This window comes from Saccopteryx bilineata, chromosome 7 (genome assembly GCF_036850765.1).
Source record: "Saccopteryx bilineata isolate mSacBil1 chromosome 7, mSacBil1_pri_phased_curated, whole genome shotgun sequence".
Lineage (NCBI taxonomy): Eukaryota > Metazoa > Chordata > Mammalia > Chiroptera > Emballonuridae > Saccopteryx > Saccopteryx bilineata.
In genome coordinates, this window is record NC_089496.1 from 11,736,452 (window position 1) to 11,755,585 (window position 19,134).

Here is a 19,134-nt window from a genome sequence, read left to right on the forward strand (position 1 = left end):
TAATTGTTAAAATATTTTACAAATATGAATTTTTAAGGACTAGTAAAAACACATTGATATTACTTATTAGGTAACAAAATAGAAAATTTGACTCAATACTGTCTTCAACCAAGTTATATTCGCTATGCTGGACTCTTTTTGATCTTGGAGCAGAACAAGCCCATTCCTGCCCACCGAGGACCCTGGATTTGTCATTTCATTTTCCTGGACTACTTGTCTTCCAAATGACAACATGTTCTTTCTCTCACTTTGAGATATTTAAATCTTCAGTAAATTCTTATATTATAACCTTATGTAAAATTGTACCTGCTGACATTCTCCATCTTTTTCCTCTGATTTATTTTTTATTGTACTTACTATAACTGAAAATACAGTCTATGTCCATTTGTTTATTCAGTTATTGTCAATATCCACCCACTCAAATGTAAATTTCAGGAGGTCAGATAATTTGTTTGGATCACTGCTGATTCTTGAGCTTAGAACTGTCTCTGTAACTAGGGAGCCTCAATGAATATGAGTTGACAGAGGAATGAATGTGTAGGTTCCTTCTCAAAGCCTTAATCCCCACACAGAAGTTCAGCCTGGCCTGAGACCCTGGGACACATCCGCTTCCTAATTCAAAATGCTGTAGTTTGAAGCTGCAGCATCAATTTGGCCTCAGAATCTTTCCTCACATTAACCTTGTATCATCACTGTAATAATATAGTTCTTGCATTAATTCTCTTTTTTCCCTTTGTTTTAATTTTTTCACAATGTTAATTCTCTTGATTAACCTCGTGAGTTCCTGTCCTGAGTTCCCATACTTGTTTCTCTCTCAGTACCCCACAAACTATAGCACTTTCTCCAGGAAGTAGTACCTACCCTGCTATGACCATTCCTCATAATCTGTTTTCACTACAGTGATTCATGATGTGTCAGCTTAGTCAAACTCAAAACATAATAGATTTGGACAACAAAATCATATTCTCCTTGCCTGACCTGTGGTGGTGCAGTAGATAAAGAATTGACCTGGAACGCTGAGGTCACTGGTTCGAAGACCTGGGCTTGTCAGGTCAAGGCATGTGTTGGAAGTATCTAGGATTTGAAGCTTCCTGCACCTCCCACCTCACCCCACCACCACCTTTCTCTCTCTTCTCTCTCTAAAAATCAATAAACAAAATTTTAAAAAATATATATCCCACTAACCTCCCTCCCTGTCCAACTTTTACTGATTGTATCACCTAAATACTTCTTAGACTAATGATAATCACCTATTCCTATAACCCCAAAGACTTCCTTGAATTCTCTACGTTTAGTAGAGAAAGTCAATGGAGAGCTAGAAAATGGAAAGAGGTCAAACCTAAGGGAGAGAGGAAAGATCCTGGGATATATTGAAAAGTATGGAAATTCAGGAAGTTATTTTAAAACAAATGAACTAGTAAATGTGTTCTCTCACTGAAGAAATGTCGAGGCATTGTAATTAATCTGGACATGTGGTACTTGGAATTTACTGGGTATTTCACTAACATTTTTCTGGCTGGTTTTCAATAAACTGTAAGGGAACATGACTTTATTAATATTGTATTCTTGGGAGAATTAATGGAAATGAAATGGAAATTAATTTTATTTAAGTGTTAATTATACACTGCACATAAAATTTCTACTCCCATGTCACCTTCTCCCCCTTTTTTTTCCTTTTTTCATTAGGGTGGCTATTAAATTTTCTTACAATATGTAAAAGTTTTATTTTTTTTCACTAAGTAGTTAATGGCTAAAATGATAAATCTGAAAAACTCATATTTTAAATTTGAATACTGAAGGCAACCCTAATACTTATTACAAAACAAAGAGTCAATAAGCGAAAAGTTTAAAACAATATATAGGAAGCTCAATTTGAGATGAACCTTATGATGGATCAGTAAATAGTAGAAAAAAACAATTTGCAATTTTCTAATGAATTTTCCTTTTTTCCCCCTACCTCCTTGCCACATCTGAAGATACTACAGCGAGGAGCATGCATTTGGCTAGAGAGCCTTGCCCTTTAGCACTGCGACCTCCTATTGGAGGGTGCTATTTTCCCAAAGGATCTGTTTCCTTTGGGTTAGACCATAAGAACAAAAATGCTTCTCCAGGTCAAGTCCTTCAGAGTAATTTCCATGAGGATTAGATACTTCCAATTTCTTCTACCATTCTCTGAGAGTGGGAGTAAATTGTTTCCATAAACTTCCAGAGAAAACTTCTCTGCTGCAGCCATCTGGTTTCCCTGGAGATGAAACAAGTTCTATACTTGGAGTGTAGTGCAACTCGTTGCAACAGGGCAGTTCTTACTCATTTCTACCTTCAAGTATATCCAGGAATACTCACTTTAAAATATTTTTTACTTTAGAATTTACAGGTTTCAGTGTTTGCAGTTTTGGTAGCCTTAACTACTCTCTTCCCTCTTCTCCCATCCTCTCTAAATTTAATGAGTCTCATTTATGCTAAAATGTAGCAGCAAATTAAAAAAGGTTGGATGTGTGAAATGTGTTATATTTGGGAAGGAGAGATGGGGATGGAGACTCCTGGAGCAGGCTGACTGACAGCCTGACAGTGAAGTATTTAAAAACAGAAGTCATGCAGGGTCATTTGTTAGAGTGGAAGCACTCATCATCTCCAGGGGACAGCAGAGTATTGCAACCCAGCACAGCTATTGATTTTTCTAATGATGACCCTGAGCTATCCAGAAAAGTTTAAATTATATGCAGAAAGGTGATATTTGAAACAGAGTCCCTTTAAAGGAGGGAGACTTGACCTGGGGTGGTAAACACACAATGGAATACACAGACCATGTATTATAGAATTGTACACCTGAAACCTGTATATTTTTATTAACCAATGTCACCCCAATAAATTTTTTTAAATTGCAGAGAAATAAACTTCTGAAAGGGAAAGGCTATAATATTCACCTAAATAGAATACTACACTCCCTGAAAATGCCAACCAATGAGATGAATCTCCTGGTATAGAATATTTTAACTATCTTCTGTTCAAAAGCGATTTATAATATACATTCAAATTCAGATTCCAATTGTTTGTATAAATTGCCTCAATAATTAATTTGTAAATTTACTCTTTAAACGCAAACAGACCTGATGTTCTCATACCCAAGACATTCTAATCATATAAAAATATGCTTAAGAAAAATAACTAGTTTTTAATTTTAATGAGGTTGAAAACTACATATTCTTTGGCCCAATAAGTTTGTCATTTTTTAGTCAGAAATTCTATACTTTGTATATTTGCAAAGTAACTAATGATTTATACTGGCCCTGGCCAGTAGGCTCAGTGGTAGTGTCAGTCCAGCATATGGATGTCGTGGGTTCAATTCCTAACCAGGACTCACAGGGAGTGACCATCTGCTCTCCTCCTCTCACCCTCCCCCTTCTCTCTTTCTCTCTCTTTCTTCTTCTCCTACAGACATACATGGCTCAATTGATCTGAGGATGTTGGTTCTGGATGGTGAGGATGGCTCCCTGGAGTCTCTGCCTCAGACGTTAAAAATAGCTCAGTTGTGAGCATGGCCCCAGACAGGCAAAGCATCAGCCTCAGACGGGGGTTGCCAGGTGGATCCTGGTCAGAGTCTGTCTCTCTATCTCCCTTCCTCATAAATAAATAAATAAATAAATAAATAAATAAATAAATAAATGAAAGAAATTCTTTAGAGTACTGTTGGTATATTACCAAATTGTTAAAATTAATGTATTAATAAAATGCAAGTTTACTTATTTTAAAAAAATCTTATCCTGTTCTTTTTTCACCTTTTAAGATATTTACCTGTTCACCAGGGATCTTAAGGATTGATAGCTGCAAGCCACTTTCTGAAACCAACTGTTTATAATATTAGAGAAAATAAGCCCTCATCATCTTGGTTTATTCTCTTGAAAAGTCTGTATTAAGAAAGTGTTAGGTATAACATCTCATCTTAGGCAAAACATATTATTCAGAAGTTATTTTACAGTGGGAAGCTTTCTTGCTCCATTATATTTATATTATCACATTTTCTCTTCGTGTTCATGGTCCTAATTTTGCATTCAACTTCATGTTTATATTCTTGTTTCCTTGTTTTCTTTTTACTGTTTATCTCCTGTCATATTTTCTTCTCTCACAATTTATATTTTCTTTTTACATATCTTTCAAGCATTATTTTTCTACCAAAATCTCACCAACATTATTTGCTTTATTTATTCTTGTTTAGTTTATCCTTTGCATCCTCCTAAAAATTGAGACTCTTGTGCAGATTCTCTAGTATAGTCCTATTTTATAAAAAAAAAAAATCTTCCCCTGTTGTGATATGCAATAATTATACTTTATTTGGTCTATATTTTTTACCTGTATATTCACAGTGCAGAAATTTGACTAAAATGACCTCTCTGTCTTGTATAAGGAACAACACTGTCTTAGAAGTGAGCCTGTGCATAGTATTTTGTTCAAACAAAAGTTGTGTGATTTGGCATGGTAGATGCTCAAAATCTGTAATTTACACTGATTTGCCACATTTTCCATTTTCCCATAAACTCTATGGTTTTTTAAATCCACCCTCTTTTTTTAGAGTTTTTTTTTATTTTAATTTATTGATTATAGAGGGAAAGGAAAGGGGGGGATCAAACTAGCAACCTCTACACATTGGGATGATGCTCTAAGTAACTGAGCTATCTGGCCAGGGCTGGAATCCACCCTCTTAGCTAATGGGTCCTACGTACTTATTTGCCTGAATGGAACTAATCATTTCAATTTATATTTTATCTCATTTTCTCTTCAGCATTTAATAAATTATACCATATCCCTGTAGTTTAAAAAATACAATATTTAACTCTTTTATTATTTTTAAACCTTCAACTTCTCATCTTTTTATCTAAACTGGCCTTCTTAGTAGTAATTAGGAAGCTTTAGGAGGATAAAAGTGTTTGTCTCTGAGTATATGGAGATATTGAGCTAACAAAGGAAGAAATATATATACTCCATTTTCATTTATTTTTTATTGTATTCTTTAATGTAAAATTTTATTTTATTTCTAAACTATCCCCTGTTAATCCTCAGTCTCTTCTCAGCTGATCACATTTTCTGTATTTTTCTGCTTATTATTTTCTATTCTTGGGTATCCTTATAACAATCATTGATTTAATTCTATTATATACAGTTTGAAGCCACACTTGTTTTTTGTTCAACTTCTATAACTTATTACAAATTTGGACTCAGAAATATTATTTAATAAAGTTGTTTATATTTCTTTAACATGGGTTTCCAGTTACTCAAAAAGTATTTTTGCTTTTCATGTTTTAATTTTACATAACACCACTACTAATGAACAAAATGCATCCTCACTGCATCTACTCTTCAGAAACAGAGGTGAGGGTGGAGATCACACAGAAGGGGAGAGGCGCATTCCCAAGAGCGATTGAAAATATATCACGACTGCCTCAGAATAACAAAATATTGATCAACATCTTGTCTAAGGTAACAAAATACATTAAATATGAGCATGAAAATGTTGAGGCCTCAGGTTAAGAAGCTAGACTTTGAGTTATAAAGGGAAGCTGCTGGGAGAGTGGATGGTCAGGTTGCTAGGGAGAGGATGGGCTGTGACAAGCCTTGCTAAGGCAGGGTGAGCTCAAGTCTTAGAACAATCATTTATGACTTTTTTATGCCAGCAATTTACTTTCAAGTACCAGAATTATTGGCAGAGTGCTTGAACAAATGAAAGAGAGCTACAATACCACAGTGTTCAGAGCTAGATGATTGTCTGATAGAGTTGTCTGCATCCCAGGCTGCACCTGCATGTTCTAGAAAGTTCTGATCTTTTTGGTAGCAACTGAACTGTACAACCATATCCATCACATTTTCTGACAACACTGAACATAACCTCTCCTCATCTACAGCAAAAATAATTCCTGGAAATGTATTAAAATGCATTGGTTTGCACATAAAGGTTTGCAGTTCTGAGGAACCGAGGCATCCTTGGGGATCCACTGTGACTTAGAGGAAGCCAGAATTATTTGTTTAAGAAAGCAGTTGAGGCCTAGGAATTGCAATTCCAAGTGCTAGTCTTCGGTTTGCCATAAACTTCATGTTGGACCTTTACTGAGAGAGCGCTAGGAGAATACAGCACTGTATTTAACTTTTTTTAAAACTTTTTTAACTTTTTTTTTTCTGGCCCCTGGCCAGCAGGGGAGGAGAAAGAGAGATAGTGGTGAATAAGAAACAGGTTTCTGCGAAGGGAGGGGAGAGGGCTCTCAAAGGGAAGAGACCCGAGCACAAAAGAGGTCTGCAGAGGGACCAGAGAAGTCCCAAGAGAGGGGCGCCCCCGGGGGTCAGGCAGGAGGGAGAGAGAGTTGGGAGTCCACAGAGAAGAAAAGATCAGGAGTGAGGTTTTAGGTAAGGTTTCTCTGGCCAGAAAAAGGCCTGCGCAGTGGAACAGGCGGCACAGAGATTAAGGATGGGTGCGTGAATAATTAGAAGCCGTGTATGTAAGAGATCTCCAATCAGTTCCCAGCTTTTTTGGCGATAGTTAAATTGGTGAGGGTGTTAAAGCTGAAAGTACCTTCCGGAGGCTAATTCAGTGGGTTCTGTGGCCTGGCCACAGCGGAGAAGAAGAACAGTTTCTTCTTTAGGGAGGGAGATTCCTGTGCCCCACGGCTGCCCTCAGTCCTCGGAGTGGTCAGATTTAAGTATCAGCGTCCTAAATCTCAAGGTCTGGCCACAGACAGAAAAGGTAAAGTGGATGTGCTCTGGACGTCTCCACGGGCACACACACTCAGAACGGAAAGACTTCCCTGTCGTAGCTATGGTTTCCGGACAGGGAGTCTTGGAGGAAAGAACTCAAGGGTGGCTGGAGGCAGGAGACTTATAGCACCATGCACCGAAGTGGGAGGAAGGTTGGAGATCCTGGTTCTTTCTCGGAGGGGATGGGAAAGAGGAGTGGTCCTTATGGACTTCAACACCTCTCGGGTTTTTGGCACCAAAATGTAAGGTACTTTTCCCCACCGAGAATGAAGGAAGGGGCCGGAGCCACGAACTGTGGAATAATAAAAGGCTTCATTGAGTACAGAGCACATCCCGCCCGGTGAGGTTCCCTAACCCTGAGAAAAGATGGAGGCCAGATGGAGGCCAGCACTGTATTTAAATGACTGATGAGTTGCACATGACAGAGGAATGAGATTTGTCCTGAGTGACCTTCAGAAATGGAACAAGGACAAAGATTAGATAAAGAGACAAAGATTGTGGCCTGATATACTTACTTATTAATAACCAGGGCTAATGAGATAATAAACTGGTTGCCTCAGCAAACAGTTGCTAGGGTTGCCAAACATGAGCTAAAAGCTCTTTCTTGGCAGGGTTATTCTAATAAGATACATAAATGGATAAATATTTGGACTGAAATAACTACCACATCAAAACATCAAAAGTGATACTTCATATTATGGTTAATTTTCTGTGCGAACTTGACTGGGCCATGGGATGGTCAGAGCATGTTTGTAGAAGAAATTTCTAGCATTGAATTGGTGAATAAAGAAAGGCAAACGGTCCTCCCCAGTGTGGGTGGACATCACCCACTCTGTTGAGGGTGTGAGTAGAACGGAAAGGTGGAGAAAGGTGAATTTGACTGCTGCTAGCCTGGGCTGGGCTGTCAATCTTCTTTTCCCTGGAGCTCCTGGTTCTCAGACCTACATACCCTGTTGGCTCTGTTTCTCTGGAGAGCCCTGGTAATACACTAAGCCTGATATTTTCCACATACTGTCTATAATTTCACAATTTTCTTTAATAAAAGTATTATTTTAATACCTTTTAAAAAGGAGGAATCTGAAGATCAAAGATATTTAGATCCTGGCCCGTTAGCTTGTTGTTTTGGGACCAGGTTGCGGGTTGGATCCCTGGTCAGGGCACACGCAGGAAGCAGCCAGTGGGTGCAAGGCTGAGTGGAACAGTGAAGGAATGCTTTCCTCACCCCTCCCCTCTCCCCTCTCTCTCCATTTCTCTCTCTGACTCTCTGAAAATAAAAAAGAAATGAAACCTTGGCCAGATAGCTTGGTCAGTTGGAGCATCCTCCTGGTGCATGGAGGTTGCTGGTTTGATTTCCTGGTCAGGGCACATACAGGAGCAGAGCCATGTTCCTGTCTCCCTCCTTGCCTCTCAAAAAAAAAAAAAAATGAATAATTTGCATGAAATCTCTCAGAAAGTAAGTGGCAAAATTGAAATTGCTTCCAGAACTTTTGACACAAAGTCTGTACTTGAAAGAATATTTTCAATTGGGAAAGTATCAGTCAGTGTAAAACCTAATTTTTCCCTTACCATATTCCCTTTTCATAACTAGATGACTGGTTTCAAGTCTTTATTCTTCTGGATCCCAAAGTCACTGAATCCCAAATCCAGTGAAGTGATATGGAAAGGTAGAAGTTTGTGAAATGAGGAGAAAGTGTTGATGAAGAAGATTGGTTTAGATTAAGTTATGCTCTGATTTCACTCCAGCCAAAGTGGAGAGATAATGAGTAACCCTTTTACCTCCGGTAGACAGAGGGTCTTAATTTGTGTCCCTGCAGTTTGGGAAACCAAATAAGCTGGATCTGTTGAGGCTATGCATGCAAATTGTAAAGGGAGAAGTAATATTGTTCTTATTTGGAGACAACATGTTTCTATATGTAGAAAATTCTAAATTCTCCACAAAACACAGTAAGAACTAATAAATTAGTTCAGAAAAGTTGCAGGATACAAAATCAACATCTAAAATTTCATTGTTTTTGTACACTAACAACAAACTATCTGAAAAAAAATTAGGGGAAAAGAATAGTTCAGTTTACAATAGCTCCACAAAAAAAAAAAAAAAAAAGAATAAACTGAACTAAGAAAGTGAAATACTCGTACACTGAAAACTATAAAACATTGATGAAATCATTTAAAGAAAACATGAACATGGAAAAACATTCCCTGTTCATGAATTTGAAAAATTAATATTGTTAAAACATTATACCACCAAAAGATCTATAGATTTAATGCATTCCTTATCAAAATTCCAATATATTCAAAGTACATTCAAAAATTCAAAAATAGGACAAAAAAAGCAATTTTATAACTCATGCCGAACCTCAAAAGATCACAAATAGCTGAACTAGTCCAGAGAAAGAACAAGGCTATACACAGTTCCTGACTTCAAAATATATTACAAAACTGTAATAAGCAAATAGCATGTACTGGAATTAAGGCAGAAATATATGGCTATGCCACTGAACAGAGAGCCTAAGAGTAAATCTACACACATACAATCAACTGATGTTCCACGAGGGTGTCAAGAATATACAATGGCAAAAGGAGAGTTCATCAACAAATAGGGCTGGGAAAACTGGATATCCACAATTAAAAGAATGAAGTTGGACCAGTGTCTTATAGTATACACAAATTTCACCTCAAAATGGATTAAATATTTAAACACAAGACCTATATTTAAACAGAAGCCCTGGCCAGGCAAGCTCAGTTGTTTATTACACCTGTGGGTTTGATCCCTGGTCAGGGCACATACAAGAGTCAACCAATGAATGCATAAGTAGATAGAATAGCAAATTAATGTTTCTGTCTCTTTCAACATCACTAATCATCAGAGAAATGCAAATTAAAACCACAATGACGTACCACTTCATACCAGTCAGAATGGTGCTCATTAACAAAACAACACAGAATAAGTGCTGGTGAGGTGTGGAGAAAAAGGACCCCTCCTGCACTGCTGGTGGAAATTCAGACTGGTGCAGCTACTGTGGAAGACTGTATGGGGTTTCCTCAAAAAATTAAAAATGAAACTGTCTTTTCACCCAGCTATCCCACTTTTAGGAATATATCCTAAGAATACCAAATCACTGACTCAAAATAAGATATGCACCCGCATTTTTTTTTGTATTTTTCTGAAGCTGGAAATGGGGAGACAGTTAGACAGACTCCCACATGCACCCAACCGGGATCCACCCGGCGCACCCACCAGGGACGACGCTCTGCCCACCAGGGGGCGATGCTCTGCCCCTCCGGGGTGTCACTCTGTTGCGACCAGAGCCACTCTAGCGCCTGGGGCAGAGGCCAAGGAGCCATCCCCAGCGCCCGGGCCATCTTTGCTCCAATGGAGCCTCGGCTGCGGGAGGGGAAGAGAGAGACAGAGAGGAAGGAGAGGGGGAGGGGTGGAGAAGTAGATGGGTGCTTCTTCTGTGTGCCCTGGCCGGGAATTGAACCCGGGACTTCTGCACGCCAGGCTGACGCTCTACCACTGAGCCAACCGGCCAGGACTGCACCCCCATTTTTATGGCAGCATTGTTTACAATAGCCAAGATCTGGAAACAGCCCAAGTGTCTGTCAGTGGGCGAGTGGATTAAAAAACTGTCGTGTATATATATACAATTGAATACTACATGGCTGTGAAAAAGAAGAAAATCTTACCATTTGCGACAGCATGAATGGGCCTGGAGATTTTTATGCTAAGTGAAATAAGACAGGCAAAGGAAGAAAAATATCATATGAGCTCACTCATATGTGGAATCTAATGAACAAAGTGAACTGAGGAACGGAATAGAGGCAGAGATGAGGTCACAGGGACCAGAGGGACAGCTGTCAGAAGGGAGGGAGATGAAGAGATAGGATCAGAGAATAGAAAGGGATTAGTCAAATTATATATTCATAACACCGAGGTATAGATAACAGGACAGCAAATCCCAGAGGGAAGGGGGAGGGAGTTAGGGGGAGGAGGTCAAAGGGGGTATAAAAATAAGGTGACCAATGGTCCTCCTTTAGGGAGGACAGTCCTTCTTTTGTAAGTTCCGTCCTTCCTCGAAAAGTGTTCCCTACATGTCCTCCTTTTTGATATTGGAGGACTAATCTGTAAATGTCCGTATTCCATCAATGCAGAGTTGATCCACTGCATGTGATGTGATGTATCTGTATATGACATGATGATTTGTCAATGATCAGTAAGTACAGTGTGGGAGAGACGCAATTATGAGACACATGTGCTCATGGGATACCTTGAGAAAGCGCGTGATATACCGAGCACACAAATGGCTTTGTGTACTTATTACTGAAATATGACACTGAACACATGACATTGTAGACTCATGAATATTTCTTTCTCAGTGAATATTCAGTAATAGACAGGTAAGCACAATTCACATTTTATTAATTCATTATCTATTTAATAATTTCCAAGTACGTATAATTTTATTTACAAGTATTTTCCCGAAATTCAAGTTTTAAAGTGGAAATGTAACCTCAAACCATATCTATTAATAACACATTTTGATTAAATAGTTTCATAAAACATTTTTAATTAGTAAGTGATAAGTATATCCAAATATCACTCCAAATTAATGGGGATTTTTTTGTATTTAGTTTTGTTAATTTAGCTTCCAAAAAATTTGTCTACCATGATGTAACGTTTTCAGTTCCTAATGAGCTTGCATTGTTCGTGTAGCTCTATATTTTATTTTTAATATTAAATTTCATTTGAGGGATGAAAAATTCAAAAAAGAGAAAATGCCATTTCAACGATAAATTGAAAAAGGAATTTCTATTCCTCATATCAAAGAAGGATACTATTGTTTTCTGCAATATTTGCAGTGGTGAATTTTGTATTGCAGTTGGGGGCAGAGCAGTGATAATGAAACACTTGACCACCAACAAACATAAGCAATCATTAGATGCATCAGCTTCCAGTTGTAAAGGAACAAGTTTTTTTAAAACTTCAAATTATTCTGAAGATGAAAAACAATTGAGGAAATGCAATGGAGGAAACACTTGCATTTTATACTATAATTCACAATCAAAGTTTTTGTAGTATGGATTTTACAACTAAAACATTAAAAAAGTTTCACAATGCAAAATTTTCATGTGCCAGGACAAAATGTGAGGCTATTTTGAAATCACTATTTAAAAATTACTGTGAAAAAATACTTACAGAGGACTTAGAAACTGCAGCATTTGTAACGATTTTATCTGATGCATGAAATCATAATGGAATTAAGTTGTATTCATTAATAGTAAGATATTTTAATGTTGCCAAGGGTATTCAAGTAAAAATTTTAAATTTAGAATCCATTGAGGGTAAAACTTTTAAAATTTTGTCAAACCATCTATACAAAGTAATAAATAAAAACAATTTGAAATACAAAGTTGTTGCACTAATGGCTCATAATACAAATACAAATTTTGGTGGGCGAAGATGCAAAGGGATGAATAATGTGTATGTAAAATTAGAAGAGTTAGCCTGACCAGGCAGTGGCGCAGTGGATAGAGTGTCAGACTGGGATGTGGAAAATCCAGGATCAAGAGCCTAAGGTCGCCAGCTTGAGCGCAGGCTCATCTGGTTTGAGCAAGGCTCACCAGCTTAAGCCCAAGGTCACTTGCTTGAGCAAGGAGTCACTCAGACTGCTGGAGACCCCTGGTCAAGGCACATATGAGAAAACAATCAATGAACAACTAAGGTGACACAACAAAGAATTGATGCTTCTCATCTCTCTCCCTTCCTGTCTGTCTGTTCCTATTTGTCCCTCTGTCTGACTCTGTCACACAAAATGAAATAAAATAAAATAAAATTACAAGAGTTACTCCAAAAGAAAATACTAGAAATAGGTTGTAATGCACATATTTTGTTAAATGCAATCATCACAGCATCATGTGCCATGCCAATTGATGTAGAAGTAATAATAACTAACAATTTGTTTGTATTTTAGTCATTTTACAGTTTGTTGCTACTTTAAAACAATTTTGTTATACAAAAAACTTTTAGGATATTCAAAAGTTAGATGGCTTGCTTGCTCTAACACCTGCTATTGAATGTGTTCTACAATTATTTGAGCCTCTCCATTCATATTTTTAAAGTTTAGACAAATGTCCTAAAATCCTGGAATTGTTTTTTAATAATAAAATATCTGAGATATTAATGTATTTTGTACATAATCAAGCACCTATTTTTCACAAAACGATTCAAAAGATTAAAGGTGAACACATTTCAGCTACGGAAGCTAGTCTTATTTTGAATGACTTTATCCTTCAATATAAATCTCTTTTTGAAGAAAAATTTCCTTTAATCATAAAAAGAAAATGGTCAGACTTTGAGAAATCAAATCTGGACATAACAGAAAAGTTTATCAAAGAAGTGCAGATTTTTTACCAGACATGTTTTCAATATATCGAAGAATGGTCTGAAACAAACATCACGGGAAATAACAGTTTTCAATGGTGATTTTTACTTCATTGCAAGTATATTGTACAGATATTGAATCTTGTCTTGAGTTTTTATCTAAAGAAATTCCAGATATCAAAATAGATGACAATCATCTCTTTGAAGAAATTAGAAGATTGAATGTATATTTAATTTCTCAAAAATTAATACAATGGGAAAACGAACACTTTGAAATTGATAAAAGATGGGTGGAAATATTCAGCCATTTCAGAATTGAACATATTCCATGTGAAAATTTATTTATTCTTGTTCAATTTACACTATGCTGCCCTGGAGCTAATGCAGCAGTTGAAAGAGGTTTTTCAAGTTTTTGGACAAGTGAGAAATCGCGATTGAATATTGATACTCTTGCTGCAGCACTTGCCTAAAATTCAATATGAAGGATATTTTTTGTTCAGATATTTTCAACATATTGTTACAAGATGATGCATTGACAAAAAATATTCATTCAGTGGAAAAGTACTTATTTAGATAATAAGTGAGTGCTTTTTTCTTACAATTATTATTAAAAATTAATAGGTATGTAAGCATAATTACAATATAAAATGTTACGAATGTTTTTATTATGCATTTATTATATTATAGTGTATTATTGTTGCAATGAATAAAATGTTTATTTATGGTACTGTTTTCTTCAATTTATTTTTGATCTCCTTTTCATTGTAAAATGGTCACCTTAACAAAAAGAGACATGGGGATGGAGTGAGGGAGTTATATTCAGTGGGACACTTGAATCCATGTAAACACAATAAATAAAAATAAAATAAATAAAATTCACTAATTGAAAAAAATTATTTATCTTATAATATAATACTAACTTAAAAATATATTTGCACCCCCAAGTCACTGCAACACTTTTTAAAATCTTTCTTTCTTCTTTCTTTCTTTCTTTCTTTCTTTCTTTCTTTCTTTCTTTCTTTCTTTCTTTTTTCCTTCCTTCCTTCCTTCCTTCCTTTTTTCTTTCTTTCTTTCTCACTTTCTTTCTTTCTCAATTTCTTCTTTTTCTTAAATATATTGGGATAACACTGGTTATAAAATTATACAGGTTTCAGGTGTGCAATTCTTCAATACATCATCTGCATACTGTATTATATGTTCACCACCCCAGTAATGCTATTGCAGCATTATTTACAATAGCCAAGATAATGGAAATAATCTACATGTCTATTGATGGATGAGTAGGTAAAGAAATTGTGAGATATATCTATATCTATATATATATATATATATGATCAAATATTATTCAGGTATAAGTAAAGAATAAAATCTTGCCATTTTCAACAATGTGAATAGCCGTCAAGGACCTTATGCTAAGTGAAATAAATCAGACAAAGAAAGACAAATACCATATAATTTCTCTTATTTGTGAAATCTAAAACAAAACAAACATCAACAACAATAAACAGACACTAATGGATACAGAGGAAGGATTGGTAGGGGTGAGAGAAATGGGTAAAAAGTAAAAAGGAATAATTTTTTTTTAAAATATACTGACAATAAGTATTTCTGAAAGATAGGGTATGAGTGAAGAAAAGAGAGAACAAAAGTTTATTGATTGTATAAAATTCTATTGTAATCATTTGTTTGTAAGTCTTTCCAACTAGACTTTTGATTTAGTGGGAGTTTATTTATCATGATAGACCTAGAATCCGCAGTAGCTGGCACACAGTAATCAATAAATAACTATTGAAAATAAGTAGATTAATCTTCAGATTATATATAAAAGCTCTTATAACTTAAAAGAAGAAGAAAAACACTAATAACCCAGTTTTTTAAATGGGCTATGGACATAAATAGACATTTCTCCAAAGAAAACATACAAAAAGTCAAAAGCTATATGAAAAATGCTAAATGCAACCAATCATCAAGGATTTGTTTGATTACTAATGAGATAGAATATCTGATTCAGTTTTCATACAAAGAAAGTTTTATTCAAAAGAACTCTTGAATACCTCTGGTTTCTGACAATGACCAGCACTGCCAGCCCTGGAAGCTGAACCCTGCCACAGGCCACTGCCGCTGGACACTAAGAACACTCTCAGCTCTCTGTGCTTCTATAGGTCAGTTACTGCAGAGTCTCACCCAATGGTAGTCAACCTAGTCCCTACCGCCCACTAGGGGGCGCTCCAGCTTCCATGGTGGGCGGTAGCAGAGCAACCAAAGTATAAATAAAAAGAGAGATTTAACTATAGTAAGTTGTTTTATAAAGATTTATTCTGCCAAACTTAGCAAAAATCCAACATAAAGTACTTGGTAAGTAATTATTATTATATGCTTTAACTTGCTGTAACTCTGCTTTATAAATTTTATAAAGTAAAGTTACTTCCCTACTTTATAAATCACCATTACTGTGGAACTGGTGGGTGGTTAGGAAATTTTACTAACAGAGATACAAAAGTGGGTGGTAGGTATAAAAAGGTTGACTACCCCTGGTCTCACCAAGTGTGCGTGACTGAGATTAGCTCTCAGACTACACCCTGACTGCCAGAGTTCAGGGGGATATTTTTTTCTACAGTTCTGCAGTGGGAAATGGGATTTTTTTCACTTAAAATGCTCACACAATGGTGGACTTCTTAGAAAGGAAGGGTTAAAATGCTGAACAGACAAATAATAATGTCCAGCCCACCACCAATATTCTAGGCAGAGGTGTCAGACAAAGGACAAAAGTCCTTGGAGGAAGTGTGTTCAAAGAGCAGTGACAGCCCTGCTGCTTAGCTCAGTCAGCTACGAATGTCATCCCAAAGGACAGGCTCTGGGGTCAATCCCAGGTCAGGGCACACACAGGAGCAGCCCGGTATTCCTCTCTCTCTCTCTCTCTCTCTCTCTCTCTTTCTGTCTCTCAAAAAAGAAAAAAAAAGTTAAGACATTTGTGTTCTTGTTAATATAATTTTATTCATATCCAGGGGCTTGCTAGACCTTGGAAAATATAAAAATATGTGGTACATTTAAAAATATGTATAAAAGATGGAAAAATGGGATAAAAGGTTTTTTTAATTTTCTGTTTAATTTACTGGAGTGATATTGGTTAATAAAATTATATAGGTTTCAGATATACTAATCTATAATACATCATCTGTGTGTTCACCACCCCAAGTGAAGTCTCCTTCCATCACCATTTGTCCCTCCGTGCCCTCCTCTACCTCATCCCACCCCATTTCCCTCTGGTAGTTGCCATACTGTTGTCTGTATTCAGTTTTGGGGTTTATTTTGCTTAATCATTCACCCAACTCCCAACCCCCATCCCCTTAGACAACCACCAGTCTGTTCTCTGTATCTATGAATCTGTTTCTATTGTGTTTGGTTATTTATGGAATCTAATGAAGAAAATAAAGGGAATAGTAATTTAAAATTAGAAATAGTAAAATCTTTTTGATATAAGAAATAGCCCATATATGTGAAAAACAGAAGCAAAGAAAGCAAAATTGAAGAGGACATTATAGGAGGGACATGTTAAGCAGAATACAAGGGCATATAAATTGCAACACAAGGGGAAATTTTATAGAACGGTCATTTTTAACTATATCTTAAAACTTTATTGATGCCATAAAATCTAAACACTATAAACCTGGATTATTTGTCAAAAGTAGGCCATCACATGCAAAAACAAACTGAATTTATTCAATTTAGAAATCAGAGGTTGACCAGAGTAACATTTTAGAGAATGTTTGTTCAAATCGCTTTTGAGAAAACATTTCAAAACTAGCACACAATGAAAAAAAAACATTTAAGAAAAAATAGTGCTTATTAAATATATTTAAAAAATTCTCCCTCTCTTTCTCTCCCCACCCCTATTCCTGGTTCTCCTCCTCTCTTATTCTCTTTTTTGCTCACTCACTTTTGCTTACACTTATTGCTCACAAAGTTACTTAGTCTTTTTCTTCTCAGTCTACAGGTGCACCGAACGGCGAAGCTAATCTTTAATTTTTATCCCCAACTCAGACCTGGTGTATTGTACATAGCCTTCATCTGTATTATTCTTCAGAAAGACATAAACTAAAAATTCTCCTAAATTACGCATACCATCTCCTCAAAACTTTTGTTTCTCCTGTAATCCTAACATTTGTAAATACTGTATCACTAACATGATTGCCCATGTCAGAAACCCCAGAGTTTTCCTTCATTCCCCGCAACATTCAAGCAATCATTGGATCCTTTTAAGTCTAACAGCTAAACAATAGCTCCTTAATATGTCCCTTTTGGTCTGTTCCCAATGTCTCTACCATTGTTCATATTTTCACCATTTCAGAAACCACCAAAGTGTCCTGCCTATATTTTCTCTCTTGCTGATGGAGTAATCTAATACCCAAATTAAATCATGTTATTTCTCTGCTAAAAATAGCTTCCAGCAAGTTCTGCAGTAAGTTCTTCTTATAGCATAAAATAATATGGCCTTTCTCATTCCTCACAGCCTTATTCCTCTCCACTCACTGATTGCTCCTCACCAAACAGATTCTCTGAAGTTGCCCTGAAATGTTATGTTCTTCCACTCCAACATGCCTTGGGGCTGCTGGTGAAAATCCTTCTATCTCCAAACACACTTCAGTATGCTTTGTGCTCTGTGCCCTTATAGTAGTCATCGTAGTAATTATAGAATTAAAATATTTTGCTGTCAGTTTTTTATCTCCCTACCAGATGTATAAACTTCTAGTATAGTTAACAAAATATAGTAGGTATTTGGTCAATCATTACTGCATAGAAGGTATTATTAAAGAATATTTTACTGAGTAATTAATTTTGTATGTTAACCAGTATTAGGTCCATGTAATCTTTCTCTTTAAAGGATCATGTTCCAATGTTCGCTACTCAGTGAATAATGTTTTATCCATCCATGTGCCTAATTAGAATGCTAAGAGTCACTCTTGGCATCTTTCTCCCTCACCTCCACATCCATTGAATCACCAAGGCCAATTAATATTAACTTCTGAATATCATTTGAATCCTTCTATTTCTCCTCAGTTTCACCATGGTCATCAAGCTATTTTAAGATGCATTATTTCTTCCTGGATTGCTGCAATAAATCTCCTAAATAGCTTACATACATGTGGGACTTCAATTTTCACATTATGTCCAGAGTGTTTTTTTTTAAATGCAAATCCAGACCCACTTCTTTCCCACTGTTATCCAACCATCACCCACCACCATACGTGCACATACAAAATTTTGTGGAAGCATGTTATTATTGTGTGTGTGTATTTTTCTGAAGTGAGAATCAGGGAGGCAGAGAAACAGACTCCCACATATACCCAACTGGGATCTACCCAGCAAGCCCACTAGAGGGCGATGTTCTGAGGCAGAGGCCATGGAGCCATCTTCAGTGCCCGGGCCAACTTTTACTCCAATGAAGCCTTGGCCGTGGGAGGGGACGAGAAAGAGAGAAAGCAGAGAGGGAAGAATGGAGAAGCAGATGGGTGCTTCTCTTGTGTGCCCTCGCTGGGAACTGAACCTGGAACTTCCATACGCCAGGCCGACACTCTACCACTGAGCCAACTGGCCAGGGCCTCAACTCTACTTTAAAATAAAATTTTTAAAAAGCAGAATAAATAAAATATAATTAAAAAAGAAACTAGATGAATCAACAGAACAATGCCATTTACATGAATATATGGTAAATATATTCATATAGAACAATTAATATCAACAAGAATATATTCAAATTCAAATGTATGTTTGTTGTACTTCCTGCTCCCATGTCCTGTTTCATTTTTCTTATTAGCACTTGATATCTAATCAACTTATGTTTTACTTATTTGTGTCATTACTTCTCTGTCTTCCTCAGTATAAATATGTTTCCTAAGAGATTTAAATCTATTTCATTCACAGCTTTTTCCCAATTCTTTGAGGGTTGTGGCACATAAAAGGTGCTCAATAAATATTAGTTTAATGAATGAATTTCCATTAGATACATTAGAATA

At 36.4% G+C, this 19,134-nt stretch overlaps 1 protein-coding gene across 3 annotated transcripts in view; it reads left to right on the plus strand.

Annotated features, from left to right (window-relative positions):
* Positions 1-19,134, plus strand: part of MAGI2 (membrane associated guanylate kinase, WW and PDZ domain containing 2) — a 1,730,241-nt gene that overhangs the window by 968,349 nt on the left and 742,758 nt on the right. The gene's annotated exons all lie outside the window — the stretch shown is intronic.